Source organism: Cervus elaphus, chromosome 31 (genome assembly GCF_910594005.1).
Source record: "Cervus elaphus chromosome 31, mCerEla1.1, whole genome shotgun sequence".
NCBI classification, from domain to species: Eukaryota; Metazoa; Chordata; class Mammalia; order Artiodactyla; family Cervidae; genus Cervus; species Cervus elaphus.
In genome coordinates, this window is record NC_057845.1 from 55,122,158 (window position 1) to 55,145,295 (window position 23,138).

At 42.0% G+C, this 23,138-nt stretch overlaps 1 long non-coding RNA gene and 1 other non-coding gene across 2 annotated transcripts in view; both read right to left on the reverse strand.

Annotated features, from left to right (window-relative positions):
* Nucleotides 1-4,018, reverse strand: part of LOC122687485 — a 31,419-nt gene extending 27,401 nt beyond the window's left edge. The window contains exon 1 of the long non-coding RNA XR_006339154.1: nt 3,881-4,018. This is a non-coding gene — a long non-coding RNA (uncharacterized LOC122687485). The remainder of the gene's footprint in view (nt 1-3,880) is intronic.
* Nucleotides 4,019-6,939: 2,921 nt separating this feature from the next.
* LOC122687623 lies at nt 6,940-7,102 on the reverse strand. The gene has a single exon (XR_006339193.1). It is a non-coding gene; the product is annotated as a U1 spliceosomal RNA (small nuclear RNA).
* Between the last annotated feature and the right edge of the window lie 16,036 nt (nt 7,103-23,138).

Below are 23,138 nucleotides of genomic sequence, written 5' to 3' on the forward strand. Positions count from 1 at the left end.
TTTGCATCAGGTGGCCGAAGTATTGGAGCTTCAGCTTCAGCATCAGTCCTTCCAATGCAGACAGATAGATAGTGGGTTGGCCAAAATGTCAATTTGGTTTGTTAAGTAAAAATAAAATCATTTTTAATTTTCACCAAGAACTTTATTGAACAACACATTCATTGTTTTGTTCCACCACCTTCTGCCATTTTCCAGGCAACTTCATAGTTGCAGCTTCCCAAAACTTAATCTTTGTGAGCAAAGAAATATTTCACATGCCTTCTATACAATCTTCCAGAGAAATAAATTTTTTTCCATTAAAAAAATTTTGTAAAAACCAAAATGAATGGAAATCCAAAGTTTCAGTGTCTGGTAAATAGAGCGGATGTATCAGAATTTACCAGCTAAGCTGCAAAAGTTTTTGCCTGGTCATCAAAGAAAGATGCAGTCTTGCATTATCCTGATGGAGGATTATACATTTTCTGTTGGCTAACTTTGAGACATTTTGTTGAGTGTTACTTTGAGTTGGTCTGTTTGGAAACAGTACTTGTACTTTTTTTTCTTGAATAATTTTATTTTATCATTTGGTTTTGGTTTTCAAGGAAAAGAAAGTGTATAGCTTAGCATCTGGAAACAATACGAATATTTACAAAGCTATACTGAGAGGTAATTGAGAAGTTTTTTTGCCGCTTGAATTAACTCATATCTCCAAGTGAATCTTGGTCAAAGATGACTCAATGGATACCTTTGGAGTTAAAGGACATTTATAAATTCAGAAACACTTATCAATAAGCAACAAAGTACATGAATAAATTTTGTACAATACTGGAAGATGACCTTGAAACTAAGCTTAAAATAAAATAATATGCATTATGCTACAGTAAAGTTCTCCTTTCCTCTCTCCTCAGTCTTTCTTTTTTAAATTGAATTCATTTTTAAATGAAGCAAAGATGAATATTTTTAATGATAAAAGGTACAGTTCACAAAGAAGATAGACATCATAAATCATTAACTAAAAAACAAAGAAACAAAGATACATAAATCAAAAATCAAAAGAAATGAAGGAAAAAGAAAAATGTTTATAATCATAGTGAGACATATTAACATTTCTCTGAGAATACTTTATCAAGTGCAGAAAAAAGTAAAAGCAACTTGAATTATGTCATTCATAATTTAAATGTAATAAATTTCTATTTCTATTAATTTATATTATTCTTACATACTACACAAATATATTTAAAATTTTGTGTCTCATACATTATTATCAGGTGTCCATAGGACATTTAGAAAAACTGGCAAAAAGATAAACAGTACTAAATTCCATAAAGTAAAATTTTTTGTGATTTAATTATACATATACATATATTATTTTTGAAATTATTTCCCATTATAGGTTATTATAAGATATTGACTATAGTTCCCTGTGCTACACAGTAAACCTTTGTTGTTTGTTGTGTATCTATTTTTCTAAATTAGAAAAATAGCATTTTATTCATAATAAGTCAAGTGAGTGGAATCAAAATGTCATAAATTTTCAGCTAGGCAAAATTCCTAATTTTCTAAAATAGACATTATTTATATGTATGCATACAGGAGATTTTCTACTTTGTTTAATAAAAGTTTGAGAAAGAACATAAAAAAAGTGACGGAGAAGTTGGAAAACATAAACTAAATTAAATGAGAGCATTGAATATGAAATGGGAAAAGTGAAACAGACTAGATAAAAGTAAAACGTCCTCATATTGTCCAGTTGTTTTTAAATATGGCTGCTCATTAGAAACATATCTGGAACTCCAGTCAAAAGAAGAAGCAATACCTGGACGTTTGTATTTTTTGAAAAACCTCCAAGATAATTCTGATACGCATCTGAATTTTAAAAAGTGATTACAGATTTTTCTATAAAGTGGTAGCTTTGATGATATAGAATTCTATGATTTTTCTGTTGACCAATCATGATAAATGGTATTAAATGAGTAACAGTTATGTAATCACAATAGTGAAAGATGTTTATCAGTTTTCACAATCAATAGCCAGACAAAAATAAAAGATAATTACAATTGCAAGCCATAATAGAACATGATTAGCCTAACAATATAAAATAATTGCATGCAATTTGGAGAGTCAAGCAGAGTGATGGAATTGCATACATGCACATGTTTTCATCTGCTCAGCCAGTCTATGTCTTTTGGTTGGTGCATTTAATCTATTTACATTTAATGCAATTATTGATATGTATGATCCTATTACCATTTTTGTAACTTGTGTTGGGCTTATTTTCTATAGGTAAATATTTTCCTTCTCTTGTTCCTGCCTAGAGAAGTTCCGTTAGCATTTGTTGTAAAACTGGTTTGGTGGTGAATTCTCTTAACTTTTACTTGTCTGGAAAGCTATTGATTTCTCCATCAAATCTGAAGGAGAGTCTTGCTGGGTAGAGTTTTCTTGCTTGTAGCTTCTTCCCTTTCATCATTTTAAATATATCATGTCATTCCCTTCTGGCTTGTAGAATTTCGTTTGAGAAAACAGCTGACAGCCTGATGGGCATTCCCTTGAATATTATTTGTTGTTTTTCCTTTGTTGCTTTTAGTATTTTATCTCTGTCTTTAATTTTTGTCAGTTTGATTATGTGTCTCAATGTGTTCCTCCTTGGGTTTATCCTGCCCGGGACTCTATCCTGCCTGGGACTCTGTGATTCCTGGACTTGGTTGACTATTTCCTTTCTCACGTTAGAGAAGTTTTCAGCTATTATCTCTTCAAATACTTTCTCAGGTCCTTTCTCTCCCTCTTCTCCCTCTGGGGCACCTATAATGCAAATATCAGTGTGTTTAATGTTGTCCCAGAAGTCTCTTAGGCTGCCTTCATTTCTTTTCATTCTTTTTCCTATAGTGTGTTCTGTGGCAGTGATGTCCACAATTCTGTCAACATTTCACACATCTTCTCAATCTTTGCTTCCATTCTTTTTCTGAGATCCTGAATCGACTTCACTATCATTATTCCGAATTCTTTTTCTGGAAGGTTGCCTCTCTTCCTTCCATTTAGTCGTTTATCTGGGGTTTTATCTTGCTCCTTCAAGGAATCTTCCCAGCCCAGGGATCAGACCTACATCTCCTGCACTGGCAGGCGGATTCTTTACCACTGGGCCACCTGGGAATCCACTTGAGTTGGGGAGTAGGACTAACAGGCAGAGGTTGATAAAGGCTGCAGACTTTTAGTTATAAAATAAACAAGGTCTGACGTGCTAACTTTACTATATTTGATAACAATATTCTATAATCAAAATTCACTGAGAGAGTAGAATGTGCTCCTTCTCACACACACAAAAAGGTAAAATTATGAAATGATAAACATGTTAACTAATTTGATGGGAAGAATTCTTTTACAATGTATACCTATATCAAATCATCACATTGTATCCTTTAAATAACTTAGTTTTGTCAATGATACCCCAATAAAGCTGGAGAAAAAAAAAGAGATCAGGAGGAAACCTTTGGAGGTGATGAGTATGTTCATGACATAGATTGTGGTGATGGTTCATGGATATCATATATACTTATCTCCAAACTCATCAAGCTCTATTTACTTGAAATATGCTTTTTGTATGGCAATCATACCTCAACAAAGTGATTAAAAAAAGAAACTAAAGAATGGGTGACTATAGATCTAAAGAAGGGAAGTGAACAATGAGATAGGTTAAACTGTGTCTACATAATTTCTAGAATGGATATAAAGCTTAAGATAAATGCGAAAATCATTTTTGAGGACTAGATGCATACTGTAATGAACAGCAATAATATTAAGTAAAATTTTACATGTTATACAAAGAAATCTGTGTTTGAGGATATGTACATATTTATATATCCAAAAACCTATTTCAGGCAGACCTGAGTTAAAATCTTAGCTTTACCTTTCAGTTTTGTGTGATCTTGGACAAGCCTCAGTTTTCCATCTGTAAAATGAGAAGGCTGCAAGACGCGGGTCCACCCAGAAGCCGTCTCAGCCTTTAAGATGCTGCCCCTTTAAGGAGGGCGGGGTAGCGGAGAAGGTAGCCGCCTCCCCTTCCTCTCCTCGCGGAGCCTTCCAGACCGCCTGTCTCCGGCCTCGCCCCGCCCCCTAGGGGCGGGGCGGGAGCAAAGGGGGCGGGGAAGGAAGACGGTTTACCTGGCGCGGCGGGCGCGCGGCGCGTGCGAACGGCCGGACAGGGCCGCGGCGCTCACTTCCTGGCGTTGCCCCTTCCCCCTCCTCGCCGTTACCCTGTACATCCGGCTCATTTGCCCTCCCCGCTCGCAGGAGCCGTTGCCGCCGTTGCCGCCGTTGCCGCCGCCGCCGCCGCCTGGCTCGTCGCGGCTCCGCCACAGGGGCAGGTGCGGAGGGGTTCCCGGTCCGGCCGCCGCCGCCGCCGCCGCTGCCCCGCTCCGGGCCCGGGGCTCCCCCTAGCGCTGCTGAGGAGCTGCCGCCGCGGCTCGAGGAGGGCGGAGGAACGGGGCTGAGAGAGAGCGCCTGGAGGCTCGCGGGGAGGGTGACTGGTTTATTTTTTTCCCGTTTTCCTCGCTTCTCTCACACCCCTGGCTCGTCTGCTCCGCGACCCCATTTTGGCGGAGAGGCGGGCGCGGTGGGGCCGGCGCCCACCCCGGCGCCCACCCCTGGCGTGCGGCGGCATCTCCGCGGGCGCCCCGGGCCCTTCCTCCGCGCCCCGGGCCGCCCTGGCGCTCATTCATTCGGCTGTGCCTTTCTCCGCCCCTGCCTCCTTCCCCTCGCGTCTCCCCGCGCGTGCTCGCCGCCCTTTCCCGTGCCCAGTCTTGCCTCCGCCCGTGGCCTTTGGCTCTGGGCGCTTTCCCTTCCGGCGTCTATGGCCGTCCCCCGACCCGGAACTCCCACGTCCTTTCCTCCCAGCGGCCGCCTTCCCTCCCGCTGCTGGTCCCCGGATCCACACCCCCTTCTCCCTCGGACTCCACCAGGCCTCGCCCGGACACGCGGCCCTCCTCATCACCTTCCTTGAACTTGGTGCCCCGATACCGCCCGATTCAGGTGTTGCGTGGACCGCAGATCCTTAGCATTTAAAGTCCCGGTTCTCGGTCCTAGGGTGTGGCCTTAGCTGTGTTTCCAAAACACACGTTTCTACTATAATTATCCAAATGCATGACTGTCAAACTGTAGTGGACTTGGCACTTGCTCTGTGTGTGTGTGTGTGTGTGTGTGTGTGTGGTCCTCATGGTTATTCTGGGTCACACGAAATCTCTCTTTTTTTTTCCCTGGAGGAGTGTGTGATTGATTCGCTCTGAATGTAAAATTTGGCCAAAGATTGTTACTCTTTGAACTCCTCCACATTCCTTCTCCCGCTGTTCCATGACTGATTTGCAACATTACCTGTTAATACTGTTTGTTGGTGAAGCTTCTTGTCGACTCATCTGTCACCAGCAGTTACTGAATGTCCCCCAGTGTGCAGAATACTGATGAAATGCCTGAATTCTTGCAGTGCTACAAAATGCCATTCTGGAGAAGACAAAGACTTGGGGCATTTGTTTTCACTTTTTCTCCCCTCCCTCCTGTAAATTTACTGAGTTTGAAATCTTTTTACTCCTTCATGTGTAATGTGGAGAATGTGTATCAGTTGTGTGTTCTTATAGTCTTGCCATTTGGAAGACTGGCATTCCAGAGGAGTGTTTTGTATAGCTCAAGGAATTTCAGTCACTTGGGTGTTCAGAGACTTATTGCAGATCGTTTTAGACTAATGTATCAAGAAAAATAAACTGATCCTTTTTATTCTTTAATTACACTTAATAATAGAAACAGAAGCTCTGTGTCTGGAACAACTTGGTAATTGGGGCTTATTTGGTAGCCTGTTTGTAAAGTGTTGCAGTTAACTAAAGCTACCTGATTCAGCATTCATAAAATGAAATGACAGCAGTTTTTCTAATGTGACATTCATAGTTCATAATAATGAACTCCAAGGAAGGTACTTAATCCTGAAGTGCACCTTCCTGCGTGTCAGTTTGATACAATTGCTGTCAATATTAATAGCATTTGTCTAACAGCCCTTTCTTCTGGAGAGGTAGGTACTAAAAAGGTGGTTGGCTGTTTGTCCACTTTCAGGTTTTGGATGACCACTTGAAGCACTAAGATTACTTAACTTGGAGTCAAGATTGCATTTTTTTTTTTTTTTTTTTTGGGCAGAGCAATTTTGCTGGGTAATATGTATGTTAAATTCTTTAAAACTTTAACAGGTAGCTACTTGAGAAAAATCTTGTTTTGTAAAATGTAGGATAAAAAGTATGAATTCTAGATTGTTTGATGATTGCATTAAGGCTAGATTTTTCTCCCCTAAGAAAAAATGGTTGATCAAAGGAAGGCATGATTAGTAAATTGACCCTAGTCGCCCCAGCAAAAATTCAGTTTCAGATGCTGAGTGAAACTGAGTGAATGTACTTTATTTCTGATAGATTACAAGTGACATGTAACAGCTAACTTAAGATTTTCTCAAAACTTTCTCCTTCAGATGGGTGAAAAATAGTGTCATTCTTGAGGTTATTTGACTCATTTAAAGTGGTCATTTACCTTTACTTAGTAATTGAGCAGTAGAGACGGATGCTTATTTCATTTAATCCTAGTCTCCTTGGGGAAAATATTGTACTGTCACTTTTATGAAGTAACTTAACTCTTAACTATTAATGCACTCCAGTGTTGGAACATACAATTTACTCTTTTCACTGTTTAAGGAAAACAGCATTTCAGGAACGTTTAATCACAGTGTTGGCGGCGCCCACTGTCTCTGTGGTCTCAGGGTTTGGCCCAGTGCCTGCCTGTGCAGTGGACCTGCAGTCAGTGTTCTGACTGATTGGAGGAGTGGCAGGTTTGCAACAGTTAGACTGTAGCACTTTGGAATTATGTAGCAAAAGTTTTAGAGAAAGATGTTGATTGCTCTCAGATGCAATTTTCTCTGGTAACTTGTAAGTTTTTTTTTTTTTTCAGGGGAAAGCGGGCACGCAGTCCCCCACTACCATAAATTACACAGTCGAGTTTCCCCTATTTGAGGAAATGGCAGAGGTCAACACACCGGAGTGCAATGGGTGAGCCTCGCCCTGGGAGAACCACCTTCTTGATAATGGTATCTCCTCTGCCAGGTAAGTATACTTGTAAGTTTTGAGAATTGCTATATATAATTATTTTAAACTGCTTTGAAATCTTTGGGGAGAAACTACAATAGACATATCAGTTTGTGATATGCTTTAGTTCCGTGAAGGGATATGTTCACTGAAAATGGATATTTGTTGTATGTATCTTGTCAACATTCATGACCAATGGTAATTCAGATAATTTCTTGTATATTTAAAGTTTCTAAAAATCAGCATAAAAACTCTTTTGAGTGTGTGAGTTCATCCTATATTATAATCAGTTCACTAAATAAGGTTAATTTTCAAGGAGCATTTTCTCATATAGTAGAAAAGTAATGAATCTGATAATGTGGCAATGTTTACTTAACATTTCAGTGGTGGTGATGATAATGATGTTAATAGTAACTAACACGTAGCTAGTGTGTGCTACTTGCCGGGCAGTGTTGTAAGACATTTAATCTTTACAACACCCTAATTCTAAAAGGTGATCGTATTATAGACTAGGAAACTAGTAAGGTTAGGTAACTGAAGGGACACAGAGATGGAGGACTGGGTCTGTGCTCCTAATTGTTACTCTGTAATAGTGAACACCTCTGTGCCACGTTCTCTATACGACCGTGCAAGGTGTAGGTTAATTCCTAGTTAATTCTTAAGTAGCATTAGCAAAGTAAGGCTCAAGCCGCTTAGGTAACTTGTCCAAGTACTTGCCCAAGTAGGATCAAGAAGGCTGGCATTTCAACGCAGGCCTCTGTGACTTGTAGTCTTCACTAAAATTATTTCAAAGTACTAATTTGAGGTCCTGTATTTTATGTTATACATTTAGAAGGCATACTTAAAACAGCGAGTCTCCAAACGTTTTCACCTGCCACACAGGATGGATAGTGTTCACTCTTCTCTACTGTCTGTGAGCATATACGTTACATGTCAGTTGCTCAGTCCTGTCTGACTCTTTTCAACCCTATGGACTATAGCCCACCAGGCTCCTCTGTCCATGGGATTCTCCAGCTCACCAGGCTCCTCTTGTCCATGGGATTCTCCAGCCCACCAGGCTCCTCTTGTCCATGGGATTCTCCAGGCAAGAACACTGGTGTGGGTCGCCATTCCCTTCTCCAGGGGCTCTTCCCGACTCAGGGATCCAACCCAGGTCCCTGCAGTGCAGGCAGATTGTTTATGGTCTGAGTTTCCGTGAGCAAATACAGGATTATAATTTCCTGTCCACTGGCTGTAGCTTCACCCCTTTCCCACTCACACAAGTATACTGGAATGCAAATGAGTGACATTTGTAAAGTTTTTTAAACAAGGAAATCATTCTTAGAGTTTTGATCCTTTAACTATAAGCCATTTCTTGTGACATGCCCCACATCCCGATTGTGGTACGTCCCATGGGTGAGAATGGCTCTTTTCCAAGACACTGGGTGATTTTATTTCAGCAGAAGACCTGATGCAGAGATGTATTTTAGTCGCTGTTGGTTTATTTTGGAAAGGTGATGCTCCGGTGCTGTTGTGCACAGCATTCTGAAGCGCTCAGTCCTGCACAGTCACTCTCTGCCTGTGAGTGATCTCTGCTGGGTGTGTCCTGGTTGGTGCATCATGTCAGCTCTGTGCTAAATCTAAACTGATAGACACCTTTCACTGTGCCTGTCTGCACTGTGCCCCCAAATCCTTCTCTTAGTCATAAATCGGCATGTTCTCAGATAATCCAAATTGCACTGAATACTGAGGTCAGTTTCAGAAAACACCAGAAAAAGATACATCATATTCCCAGATGTTATTACTTGGGATTGTTGTTGTTCAGTTGCTGAGTTGTGTCTGACTCTGTGGCCCCTTGGACTGCAGCTCGCCAGGCTTCCCTGCCCTTCCGTCTCTCCTGGAGCTCGTGTAGGCTCCTGTCCACTGGGTCGGCGATGCCACCCAGCCGCCTCACCCTCTGTTGCCCCCCCTCCTGCCCCTGGACTCCATCTTCCCCAGCATCGGCGTCTTTTTCAGTGAGGCAGCTCTTCGCATCAGGTGGCCAACGCGTTGCAGCTTCCAATAGGTTAACCCTAACCCTATTAAGCTTCAGTCATTCCAGTGAATATTCATGGTTGATTTCCTTTAAGATGGACTGATTTGATCTCCTTGCTTTCCAAGGGACTCTCAAGAGTCTTCTCCAGCACCACAGTTCCAAAGCATCCATTCTCCAGCACTCAGCTTTATTTATGGTCCATCTCTCACATCTGTGCAGTGGCTGTTGGAAAAACCATAACTTTGACTGTATGGACCTTTGCTGGCAAAGTGACATCTCTGCTTTTTAATATGCTGTCTAGGTTTGTCATAGTTTTCCTTCCAAAGAACAAGTGTCTTTAATTTCATGCCTGCAGTTACCATCTGCAGTGATTTTGGAGCCCAGAAAAATAAAATATCTGTCACTGTTTGCACTTTTCCCCCTATTTGCCATAAAGTGATGGGACTGGAAGCTGTGATCTTAGTTTTTTGAATGTTGAGTTTTAAGCCAGCTTTTTCACTCTTCTCTTTCACCATTATCAAGACGTTCTTTAGTTCCTCTTTGCTTTTTATCATTAGAATGGTATCATCTGCGTATCTGAGATTGTTGATATATCTCTCTGCAGTCTGGACTCCAGCTTGTGATTCATCCAGCCCAGCATGTCATGTGATGTACTCTGCATATAAGTTAAATAAGCAGGGTGACAATATACAGCCTTGACATACTCCTTTCCCAATTTGGAACCAGTCCGTTGTTCCATGTCTGGTTCTGTTACTACTTGGCCTGCATACACATTTCTCTAGGATTTGAAAGAGCTCAGCTGGAATTCCATCACCTCCACTAGTTTTGTTTATAGTAATGCTTCCTGTATTTCTATATTTGGGATTGTTTATGCCATTTTTCTGTTCTTAATGTGGACAATGGAGAATTAAGGGCACTAATTTAAATGAAACGGAGATCTTGAAGTGGACTTTTGTAGTTTGTTGACTTGTGCTGTTTTTTTTGGCTACGCCACAGGGCTCGTGGGATCTGAGTTCCCCAATTGGGGATCAAACCCAGGCCATCAGCAGTGAAAGCCTGGAGTCCTAACCACTGGATGCCAGGGAGTTCTTGACTTGTTCTCTTATTGGTAGAGTCTCCATGTAAAATTTTAGTATGTATGGACAAAAACATTTCATTTAAGTCCTGATTTGCTTTTTCCTGATAGTGTTAATATTTTCGGATCATCTATAAGATATGAATAATACTATGTTTGCTACTTGCCTCCCAACACTGTTGTGAGATTTTTGTATTTATTTCAGTGCAGCATAGTAGGGGAGGAAGAATGTAATTTTATTGAAGTGATGCATTTTTAAGTTGAATGATCATTAAATTTTTTTTGTTTGTTTTGATGTAATTCTTTGACACCTGGGACAGTACATGGAATATGATTGCTATTGATTACTCAAATAGTTACTGAGCACATAAGCAGGGTTATACTACAGTGAATAAAACGTTAGTGGTCCCTTTTTAAGAGTAGAAGCAAAGACGGAGGAGAATAGACAGTATGAATTTAGCAGGTACCTAATCTTATGAGCTAGGATAAACACCCATCTTGTAATGCCATCTAAACTGAGATCTGAAGAGTGGACCATTAGTCAGTCTGGCAAAAGGAGAAACGCAGGGACATAGGAAGGAGGAGAGGCCAAAGCCTGGAGGTGAGATCAATCCTGTGCATCTTAGAAACAGTCACTGGTTCCGTGTGGCGGTACTGCCGGGCATAAAGGAGACGTGGGAAAGAGGTGGACAGGAAGTGTGCTGTGAGGCTGGCTGGCTGGGTCATGTTAACAGGTTCAGGGCAGTTTGGACCAAAGGCCACGGTAAGCCATTATAGGACTTTAAAGGGGGTGAGAAATATTCATTTATCTTTTCAAAAGATTGTTCTCAAAACTTTTGGAGAATGGCCTGAAGGTAAAGTAAGACTGAATATAGTTGAGCAAGTTCAGAGGCTTTTGCTAAAGTCCATGAAAGAACTGATAGTGATCAGTGCTCAAGTACTGACAGGGGATGGTCTGGCAATACAGGGTTTATGGATGTGGGCTCCCTTGGGCCCATAACTTTGTGTCCAGTGGTAAAGTGGAGGATGAGTTTCCCCAGAGGGCTGTCCACCTCTTTTTCAGGTAAAGTTGAGATGTTGTGAAGCTAAGGCAATCCAGATACATTCTCAAATACACATTTTCAGTTGACTCTGCATATTCTTAGTCGTTGAGTACGAGCTGACCCACCCCAGAGTAGAAGCATCAGACTGGGACTTACGAGGCCTCCCTGAGTCAGGCTTCTCAGTTTCCACAGGAGCCGAGTAGCCAGCTGCTCAACAAAAGCAGTGGGCCTGATAGCTGTTCAGGGAGGCAGAAGAGTCCTTCCGCCCAGGGGCACTCCAGGTGGCACCTTTATCAGAGGCTCCAGTCAGTAAAATCATGAGTCACAGAGACTTGTCACCAGAAATGGTTCTTAGGGCTGTGGAGCCCCAAAGGTGCTAGCACTTTCCTGCATGCAACCCTTCCTGATTGGGAGAGTCCTCTCTGGGACTTAACAGGATGGGGAAGTTCATCTGTACTGTAGGATGGATGTAGAGATTTACTCCTCTGTTTTCTTCTAAAAGTGTTTTTTTTTTTTTTTTTTTATAGTTTTAGCTCTTAGATTTAGGTCTTTGATCCATTTTAAATTAACTTTTGTGTATAGTGTGAGGAAGATGTCTGAATTCATCTTTTTGTATATCACTATCCAGTTGTCTCAGCACTATTTGTTGATGAGACTGTCCTTTCCCCCTGTTGAATGAATTGCCTTGGCGTTTCTGTTGGTAATTAATTGGCCATAGATATATGGCTTTATTTCTGGACTCTCATTTCTGTTTCATTGGTCTGCATGTCTCTCCTTCTGCCAGTACCACATATTTTGATTACTGTAGCTTTTCATGCCATAATAATATAACATTCTTCTTGTAAAAAAAATAAACACTGTTAAATATTGAAACTATATAGAAAAGTAAAAGAAGAATGTAGAAATCATCATCTGAGTGGTCACTGTTTTGGTGAACGTGTCTCCAGACACCTCTGCACGTACATGCATGTTGTATGAGTGCACACACACCCTCTGCAATTATACATAGAGACGTGTCAGTATTTGCCCACACTCCTTGTTCTTGTGTACTTCTTGAGTGAGTACCTCTATCGTCAACTTCAGGAGAGAAATGATTATTTTTCTTCCTTCAGGCACTTTTTAAATTCTGTGAGTTTTTACTGACATAAACTTCTGAGAAGAGTGAAGATGCTTTGGGCTGAGAACTATGAGTGTTGTTTTCTTGGTCTCATGTTAAATGGAATGTATTTCTCACTCATCTGCCTAAAGATGGCCTTCAAACAAAATTTTAAATGTGTGCTCTGTGAATGGATGGCAAATTATGTGTGAAACTTTGAGAAATTAATCCCCAGGTCCAGCTTTAAATAAATTTAGTTTGCAGAAATCTCCTGTTAAGTATTAGGTAAACTTTTTGGCAGTTGTGACAGTGAGTGTGGAACCAATAAATTATATGTGTCTGTGCAGTGATAGTTGTATTTACAGTCTTGTGGGGGCTGATCCCTGTTGCAAGCTTGGTTTTTACTGAGTTATAGAGGAGTAGCATATTTGCGCTTTTGTCCTTTTTCAGCCTCGTAGACTTGATGAAGCTGGGTCCTTGGCTACTTTCAGTAGCCAAATTTGAGCTGACCAAATTCGTCTGAGTGTAGGTCCGCTTCCATGATCAGAAACTCCTCTGACATTCACATTTTTCTTGCAGTATGATTTTTCTATGATGAATACATGTTTTAAACCATACAGATTATGCTTCATTTAAAAAGATTGAAGTTTAATTTTGGAAATAGGGAGCCATTAAAGAGGTTTTGACTTTGGAGAGTGACATAGACAGACAAGTTTCAAGAAGCCACCGCGCACATTGGTTGGTTCAGTGTAAATTTGGTGTTTGAAAATGTCATGCTTAGTCCATGGCCATATCACCCTGAATGTGCCCAATCTCGTCTGAGAATGTCATGCTTAGGTTATGTGGGAAACTGGATCGCTCAATGAAATTATATAAATGAGTGCTTTTTCCATGGTTTTTAAAAGTTAAAACTTGAAACAAGAAACTTTCAGATGACAACTAGACTCTACAGAATGAAAACCAGTTAGCAGTGACTAACTGGTGGGCTTACAGATTTTTCTTCCTGCTTTTGGTGGAAATTTTAGAAAAAAATATTAACTATATTATGTAATAAGATGTTACAATGAAGCTCTTTTGTTCTGAGTTGAGCTCTAAGTCAGTAGATGCACATTTCTGAAATGCGTTGTAAGAACACCACAATGCAGGTCCTGCAAGAGAAAGAGCCAGAAAACGGATCTTGTGACTTCTAACACCTATCCCATCTGTCGGTATATAAAGATTCAGGAAGTTGGAAATTGGAAGCGTTTTTGAACCAAGTGGTTGATGTGAGTTTCTTCTGACTCCCGCTCCCATCTCAGCGTTCCCCCCACCCCAAGTATGGGGTGACTTGGAGAGCTTACTCAGCGATTGATTCGGTTCGTGGACACAGCGGGTTGATGAATGTCTCTCTCATGCCTGGGTGAAGGAGAGGCTGTTTGCTCTGGCAGCACACGAAAAGGACCTGTGTGGGTCCTTGTTCTCTGGGGCGAGGGTTGTGTGGTTCCTGCGGATCCTGTGAGGGCCACCAGTGAGAGAAAGCCTGCTGGAACAAAGTGGTGTGGGAGTGGAGCAGGGACTAGACGACTGGATGCCCAGAGCACCTGCGTGTTCTCCATCAAGGAAATGGCAGTGAGAGATCTCAAAGGGCTGGAGTGGCTGAGAGCGTCCCAGGATCCTGGAAGCAGTTCCTCACAGGTTGGCTTTATGCCCTTGTGAGCTAAGAGAGTGCCCATGTCCTACAGGGACCCTTAATTGCCTCACCCAGGGTTACTAAGGTGGAAGGAAGAGGGGTAAAGTGCAGTCCTCTTAATAATGCCTGCTAGCCTGCTTTTGCAGAAGGAAATGGCAGCCCACTGCAGTATTCTTGCCTGGGAAATCCTTGGACAGAGGAGCCTGGCAGGGTATATAATCCACTGGGTCTCAGAGAGTAAGACACGACTTAGCGACTAAACAGCAGCCTGCCTTAGGCAGAGCCGGGCATAGGGGAGAAGCTGTAACCTTGAATGACAATTTTGACGATTATGTGGTACTAAACAGGGTCTGTCAGTTTCTAAGCTCAGTTTTTATAACTTGAAAAAATGACTAAAATCATAATAAAGGTTCGGGGCACTATCACCAAAGAATAACTTTAAAGAGCAGCAGTGAACAGAAATTTGCTTTATGGTTACATCCCACAGGTTCTGCTTGTCCGGGGTAATGGTTACTGTTGTTTTTCTAATAAGAAAAATATCAGTGAAAACAAATTTTTATAAGAAGAATGTGCCCATTGAGACATTTGTTGGGGGTAAAACACTGCCTTTAGGGCCAGGCAGATCTGTGCTTGAGTCAAACCAAAACCTTGTTAGCACTGACATGAGGTGAGTAAACCAGTTTTTTAGGTTAATTTCTGTCATTTACTTTTCATAAAAGGGGTAGCATCATCTGCTTTCTAGTGTTTTCCAAAGAGATTTTGGTCTATAGCAAAATTCATGGTACACATAGGTGCTCACAGGTATTACTAGTGCTCTTTCCTCTCTGAAGCAGATGTTTCCTATAACTTTAAATGTTCTTACTCCCCTTCACATATGTTTTACTTCCTCTAAATGTACTTCTTTAGCATACCAAGTAGATTAGAGGATTTAAATGACAACTGGATACTACTATCAAGAATGTAAGAAGTGTGAGCTTTTAATATAGCTAAAAATTCAGTTTTGAATTGAATTGTGAAAACTTTTCAGAAACAGTGAAATGTAGTTTTACTTACGTGTTAATTTTTAGTGAGGAAGCATGAAGTAGGGATCTAGAGAAAAGGTAGACGCAGGTGGAGAATTGTTTTCATTACTGTTCTTGGAGCTTTCTTTCGGGGGGGAGGGGGTGGCGGGCAGGCAGTGCACTGACTTAGTTGCTCCTTGGCATGTGGGATCTTCCCAGGTCAGGTGTTGAACCCATGTCTCCTGTATTGGCAGGCGGATTCTTTACCACTGAACCACCAGGGAAGCCCACGGTTTGGTTTTCATAAAGGAGAAAGAAGCCTTCTTACCCCAGGGAAAACACTTTGTAAAAACCAGTACCATTCTAGTGTTCCTATTTTCTCAAAACATGCATCAGTGTTTTCTTTTTCTGGAAAGCTAGTTTAGTTTTTTATTTGATTGATACTGTTTAAAATGTTCTTGGTGTTTTGTCATTTCTTCTTTCTGGATGTTCTTATACTCTAGCATTCAAATTTTGTCCTTTGAAACTTAAAGTTTTTTTAGTTATTTTTAGGAATACAGGCACCTCTTAAATGTCTCAAAAAGCTGATTTATATCACTTTTAATTTCATAAGATCTTTACAGTCTGCATCTCAGAGTTACATTTGTAGCATAGTTAAGATGTGTTTATTTATAGGAATGGCTTTAAATTAGGAAGGAAGTTATAGTTAGCATTGTATTTGAGTTCAGAATATTCTTTATAATTCATTCAAGCATCTTAGGTTGCAGCCTGCAGAAATTGACAGGGTAATTTGGATGGAAAAGGAACGTATTGGGAGGCTGGCAAGTAACTCACAAAACTGGCAGAGAGACTAGGAATGCAGCCTCGAAAAACCTGAGCAGTCGTGAAAGGAGGGCGAGCCCCAGGAAAGCCCAGCCCAGCCCAGGTGATCGTCTGGTTGGGACGCTGGGTCTGGGCTCTTGCTGCTGCCAGTGATTCCTCAGGTGCCCCTCTCTGGATCGATCAGTCAGAAGCCATGGGGGTGGAGGTGCAGTGTTTGTGGGCTGGCCTTCCGTGACCTACCTACACACTTGTGCTCCTGTGACTCTCCGAGGTCCTTGACCTGGCACATTTAACATGAATGGAACTCTTGCTTTTTTTTGTTGACCTCAGTGGTAAAGAATCCACCTGCCAATGCAGGAGACACAGGTTTGATCCCTGATTTGGGAAGATCCCCTGGAGGTGGAAATGGCAACCCATTCCAGTATTCTTGCTTGGGAAATCCCGTGGATAGAGGAGCCTGGTGGGCTATAGTGCGTGGGGTCCCAAAGAGTCGGACACGACTGGGCAGCTGGGCATGCACGCACCTGCTCCTTCCCACCCAGGCAGGTGGTCTGAGAAGTTGTTCTGTAGTTTGAATTTTTCTGTGTTATGTCTCCTTATACATAGACTGAGGTACAGCATATTTGCCAAGTATTTTACAGAGGATAGTATTGAGAATGTCTCCATGTGTCACATCAGAAGGCATACCAATGATTGTCACATTTCTTGGTGACACTGAGTTTGATCCCTCATTTGAAGTGATGCTTACCAGCCTTTTCTGTTTGTTTTTTCAGTCTAAAATACGTACATAAAAATTATTGATGATATGAAAGTATTAATTATGGCAAATAATTATTGTGTTGCAATGATGCATTCATTTGGTTTGTGGATATTAACCTGTTAAATCATTGAAGGAGTTTAAGTCTAGACAATAAAGATAGCACAGTACTAGCTGTTTTTTTCTCTGCATAGGTTGGAGAAGTTTTATTTTATTGATTTGTCTTCTTGTGTTTATACTAATGTTTGAGAGTAACACTCAGATACAGTGCTGTGAGCACTCTGAGCATGTACCACAAAATGGTATGTGTATATGTTTAGATGTATAGACTCATTTCAGGCCTTGACTCATAGATGTATAGACTCATTTCAGGCTATGGCAGTTCCTCTTTACTGCATAATGGGCAACACGAGGTAATATACTATGTATGCCAAAATGTGGAAATACTGATTATTTTCCACTTGTATATCTCTGCAAAGCCTCTTGAAATTAGGAAAAGCAGAATTCCATTAAGAAAGTACCAGCTGTTTTGAGAAATTAAGCTGTATGATGTGATGCTTTTGTATTTGTGTGTATTGATGTTTTGTATCTGTTAAATCCGTTAGATATCATATGGCTACTTTCATTCCTAAGAGAAAAACTGTAAGATATGTAAGGTTTTGTTTTTTTTTTTCTTGAAAGAGAAGATACAGAAAAAAAAAAATCAATTTTATCTTAGGATGTGTAGCATGTTTGGACAGTGTTTTAAACATAAAGCTTTAAGACACACACACACACACTTTGGTCATTAAAGACTAATTTTTAGAGTAGTGCATTTTTTCCCATTATTCTTTGTTTATTCCAGTTTTATTGAGAAATAGTTGTCATACATCACTGCATAAGTTTAAAGCATACTCCATGATGATTTGACTTCCATATATTGTGAAATAATGCCAATAAAAGGTATGTGTCCTTTTTTGATATGTTTCCCCCTTGTAAGTTCAGACTTAAATAGTCAATATCTGAAATTAACTAGACTCTGCAATAAGTGGAAATAAAAGACAATTAAAGTTTAAACATGCATAGCAAATAGGATAAGAATTGTTGAAAAAATCGGCGTAGTGTTTGTTATTTAGTGTGACTGAAAAATCTTACCTATTCTGTTCCCACAGATAGATGTGCCTCGATGTTGCCTCAGTCTCAGTTTAACAAAGCTTTTTCTTAAGGACTTTTACATTAATCTATTCTGTGCCCCTTGTTAGGAATCAGGTGGATAGCGTTTAAAATGCTTCTTTTAGACACAGATGTATAGAAGAGTCTTTTGGACTCTGTGGGAGAAGGTGAGGGTGGGATGATCTGAGAGAATAGCACTGAAACATGTATATTATCATATGTGCAATAGATCGCCAGTCCAGGTTCGATGCATGAGACAGGGCGCTCAGGGCATCTAAAAAATATCTTCGAAAGTTGTTAGTGGTGGTAGTGTTTTTAAACATAAAAGGCAAAATCAAAGGTCAGCACTTCTCTAGCTTTCTCTAACACTGTCCTCTAGGCATAATTCAATTACTTCTTCATCTGTTTTCCTAAAGTATTTTATCCACAGAACTGTAGCGTAGCATTGTACTTAATTACACTGTATGGTCGCAATTTATTTACCTGCCTTCACAGACTGTGAGCTTCTTGAGGACAGGTCTTATATTACTCAGTATATACTCTGCCTTGCATGTGACAATCTGGCTTTTCTAATCTTTGTCAAATTGCCATTGCTGAACAGGTTAGCATTATTTTTTAAAGAAGATTGTGTGACAAGGCATTTTTTAATGATTTTGAAGAAATCTACGGTTTGATGGCTTCTTAGACAGTTGTGAAGTAATATTACATGTCAGGCATACAGTATCTCTTCTGAGTGGCTATCTGCTTGCTGCAATTGAATTATTCTGTTAGCTTGGAAGAACCAATATCTATAAAAGCACGGTGCCCACTTGAGAGTGTTCTATTTAACATCTTTTTTATTAATTTAAATAGGGGAAATAACAGATTTTTCTAAATGTTACTAGTTAGCCCATTACTTTTTTTTTTTTTTTTTTTAATGGCCTCTCCTTATCTCTCATTTTCCTAAAGAAATCTTTTTGGCAGAACAGCCAATCTTATGAGGCCATAACTCTAAATAAGTCGCATTTACTCAGGTCCCCTTAAATCATGTATCATGTTTGCTTAATTCACTCACTCGGCCAGCATTTACGCGTTGGAGGCTGCAGTGTGCCAGGCATCGTGCTTAGTGCAGGAGATACAAGAACAGTGAACAGGGGTTCAGTCCTGGAAAAGAGCCAGACATTACCACTAGTGATGTGACGTGTCATGGGGCCCATGAAAAAGGATTCTTGTGGAATTGTCTCTAAATTTCTATTGCGATTGTGATCTGTAACAGTGATGTAGTATGGGCAGAATTGTTAAGGACTTGTTAGTTTGTACATATGCAAGTATCATTTCCACAGGAAGTCATTAGCCTCTTTCAGGATAAAGACTGGCTTATTTCTTCATATCTCAAGCACCGCTGGGGACAGAATAAAGATTGAATCGACAAACAAAAACTCTCTAACCTCTGTTGCTGCTTAAAATCTTTGGGCCTTGAAAACTGCAAGAACGGCAGTGACCACATCTCTGCAGAGGGAGTGCTCTTGGCCTAATGTTGACAGGTTAAGATTGGGGAAAAGAGCCAGACCGTAGAATAAGTGCCCCTCGAACTTTATTTCTGGGTCGCTCAATTTCATGAATACATATTATAGTCCTTTCTATAGATGAAGAAATTGAAACTTTGGGAGATTTAAGATTCTTGCTTCAAGTTTAAAAGCTGAGATTTTCTTTCTGTCAAATTACCTTACGTGTGGATCTTTATTTTTGTCGGGAAGATGATTAAATGTTTGGTTTGGTCATAGAACTCTCTGGAATTAGCAGAGCACGGTGTGACGTCCCAGGCACAGACCTTCTCTCTGAAGCTCACAGGCCCAGCATGATCAGGTCTGTAGTCCTGGCTTGGTTCACGGCATGCTGCAGCAGCCCACGCTGAATGGCACACTGGCTTATGTTGTTTGTAAGCAACACAAATTACCTTTTACAATAGCCAGAATTTGTCAGTTACTTCATTTAATCTTTAATGTTATGTAAGGATTAAGCAATTTTAAGAGTGAGTTGTGTACATTTGATTTTATTAGTGGTTCCTAGTTTTATTTTGCATAGATTGTTTTTTTTTTTTTTTCATTCTATGGAATAAAGCTTTTTTAAAAAATTGCATAGATGACTCAGTATAACTCTGTATTTTGAAATTTGTGGTATTGCAGTTCAGACCCAGAAGTTTGAGAACACGCTGTACTTAAATACATACTTTTGTAGAGCATTATCTCAATGTTTAGCACTCTGGGAATATTGCTGCTAAACAGTTGATTATGTTGTATATTTCCAACAGTAGGAAAAATGGCTAGAGAAAATTAAGAAGTGGACTTAGCTTTGGGACTTTGGATTTTCCAATGGTGGACTTGTCTCTGATTCTGTTACTGTGAAGTGTGGTTTTCAGAGGTACTCAGTGAACAGCCAGCTGTAGAAAGGGACATGAGTGGATGGACGTTGTGTTCTTTGCTTCTGAAAGGCTATTTTCTTTTGTTAGTGTAGGTCAGCCCTTTTGATGTTTATGTGTTTTTACATGGGTTAGATCTATAATGTTTGCTGTAGTTGAAAGTGTGAAATCCCAGGCCTTCCCTCCCCCTTGTGGTATAGCTTGCAATATGGAGTATCATTTTTATGCCTTGGCCAAATTGTCACACTTGTAGGTCTGGGTCAGCTTCCAGCATTTCACCCATTGCCTTCTCAGTGTCATAAGACACACCCGTGAGTTCTTTCAATGAGAATTGTTTTTTGCTGGCATCACTTCCTGTGGGACATCTTTGTCCTTTTCTTCACGACCACTTTCCTCACTCACGTTGATAGGTTTGTCTCCACAGAGTTCCTCTGACTACATATTTAGTCTCCTTCATGGCGACAAGTGTCAGCATTCTTGGAGTCAGCTATTTTTTTCTATAACCCCACTTATGTTCTATTACAGTTTGACTTCCGACATTACCACTTCTGTTTCTTTACTGTAATTTTATCTTTGTTGGCAAGTCCTCTTGTTTGGCTGTCCGTTTTTGTAAAATGTCCCACGGGTTTGTCGCTGGGGGACAAGGAGGAAACACACCTCTGTGCTTTACGGTCTGTGTGTGACCTGGACAGCAGACGTTCACAGTGACTGATCACTGATGGGCTGTGAGAGGGGTTGTCATCGGGCACTAATGATGTAAAAATGGGTACAAAGTTATGAAACTAGACATATAAAACATTCTGTTTTCACTGTCTTCATTTCTCATTACGTTTTAAAGAGGCAGCCAGATGTTTTAGAAAACGTGTATTTGTGGGTGTGGTTTATACAGTAATAACCGCAGCGTCAGCTTACCCTTACATGCTACTTGTATGTCAGGGGCTGTTCTCAGTGCTAAGCACGTATTCATTTACTCCTCACAGTAACCCATTGAAGTAGGTATTACTGTTTGTTATCCCCTCTCGAGGTAAACAGACAGTCAGAGAGAGATGAACTTGTCTGGAGCTAAGCCTGACAGTCTGGCTCCAGAGTTCCTGCTTTATATGTTATGCTTTGTAAACCAACTCTAGTTCATAAACTGTTGGCAATCTGCAGAGAATTGGGATTTGTATTTTGTAAGTCTTTTTAAAACTTTTTTTTTCTTTTTTTTAGCCGTCTTCATCTTCTTCTTTTTTTTTTTTTAACTCTAGCATGTTAGTATTCTGGATTTTTTCCCTTTCCACCATGATGGGTGGAAAATTTAAAAATGAAACAGCTGTCCTTCACCACAGAGAGCTTGAAAAATCTCAGTAGGCTATGCAGGAAATCATGTTCAGTACTCTAGAAATGACCTGTATTCAAAGAATGTGTCTTGGTCTTCATAACAGAATTAGCTGATGAATGTGCATGTATATTATATCTATCTGAAGAATTTTTCTGAATTGAGTAACTTCTGACTCTGATTATTCTAATGGAGAAAAGAGGGGTTTTTACTGTAAACACCTTAGAAGGAGGCAAGGCTTATCTCAAAAACTTCTGCTATTTTCAAAGTGGAGCAGGTTCCTGAAAGAGTAGTAAATTGTACCATTCACCTTTGTGCTCTGCGTGTAGATTTGTTGTTTTAACACTGATAGGAGAAAATATGCTTGTTTCCTATCAGCATAAGCGCGACATGCAGACATGCAGTCCACTGCAGCTGGGGCATTCCGGTCGTTTATGGATGAGGCTCAGGACGGAAGCTGCGTGGCCTGCCCGTGGAGAGTGGAGGAAGGAGTCACGCCTTTATTTACCACGGAAAGTGGACTTTTTTCCCCGCCACCTTCTGGCCTCACTAGCCTTCCTCGAGGTAGGTTCGGGCTCTCCCGGAGGCGGCTTCATCTTGGTCGCTGTCCACTGGGGCCGGTGGTGATGGGCTATAAGACCTGCGGAAGAGCTTCCCAGGGAGGGTGGGGATCGTGTAAGCAACTTTAGAAGTGTAACCCTCAGAGTCCGGTCGGGACGGTGTAAAGGACGCGACCCCGGACCCCGGGCCGGATACGCTTACGCTGCCCACCCTGGCAGGTCGGTGGGCCACCCACAAGGGCGGGAGCTTGGAGCCCGCATCTGATCGCTCGTATCGGCCCAAACGGGCCAAGGACGCGCCTCCGTGCACGCATGCCAGGCCCCGCGTGTCCTCCGCTCGCCGTGGTCCGGCAGCTGGCGCGGCTGGTTCCGCAGCGCCTGGGCCCGGTGGGACGGCGGCAACTCCGGCCGCAGGGGCCCGCGGTCCGCTCGGATGGATGTGGCTTTTGGATGCGCGCCAAGAGCGCGCCCGCCGCCTCCCGCTGGCGCGCCTCGCGCTCCAGCGCTGCCTTGCCCTCCAAAAACTGCGGCCTTACGCGGTGGAGTAGCTGCGTGTCCTCCACACGCATTTGCAGTAGATCCCGCTCCAGAGCCCGGATCCGGGCCAGCTGCTGCAGCTGCAGCTCCTGCGGGCGGGGCACGGGTCAGCACCGGTCCGCGGCGCGCACCCACCTCGCCCGGCCCCAGCCCGGCCCGCCCGCGGGCGCGCGCGCACTGACCTTGCCGAGCTGCAGGTTCCGCGCCTGCTGCGCCATCTGCGCCTCGCGCGCCTCCGTGTCCAGCAGCTGCGCGCGCAGCCCGTCCTCACGCGTGCGGTAGATTGAAGTCAGCTCTGCGCGCTGCCTGTAGATCTGCGACAGGTCCACGCCGTTCTCCCGTTCACGACGATGCGCGGAGTTGGCGCAGCGCTGCGCGCGCGTGCTCGTGTACCTCTCCGGAAACGGGTTCTCTTCGCGCAGGCGCGCCGCCTCGCTGTCAACCAAACAGTTGTCAGCCGTCAGTTGTTCCACTCGCTGCTTGCAGGCCTGCAGTTCCTCAGAGCGCCCCTTGTGCTGCCGATGCAGGTACTGACGGCGCTCCGACAGCGGCGGCTCGGCGCCCTCTCCCGCCGCGGCCCCCTGGCGCCCGGAGCGCGGCCCCTTCTTCTTAGGCGCCAT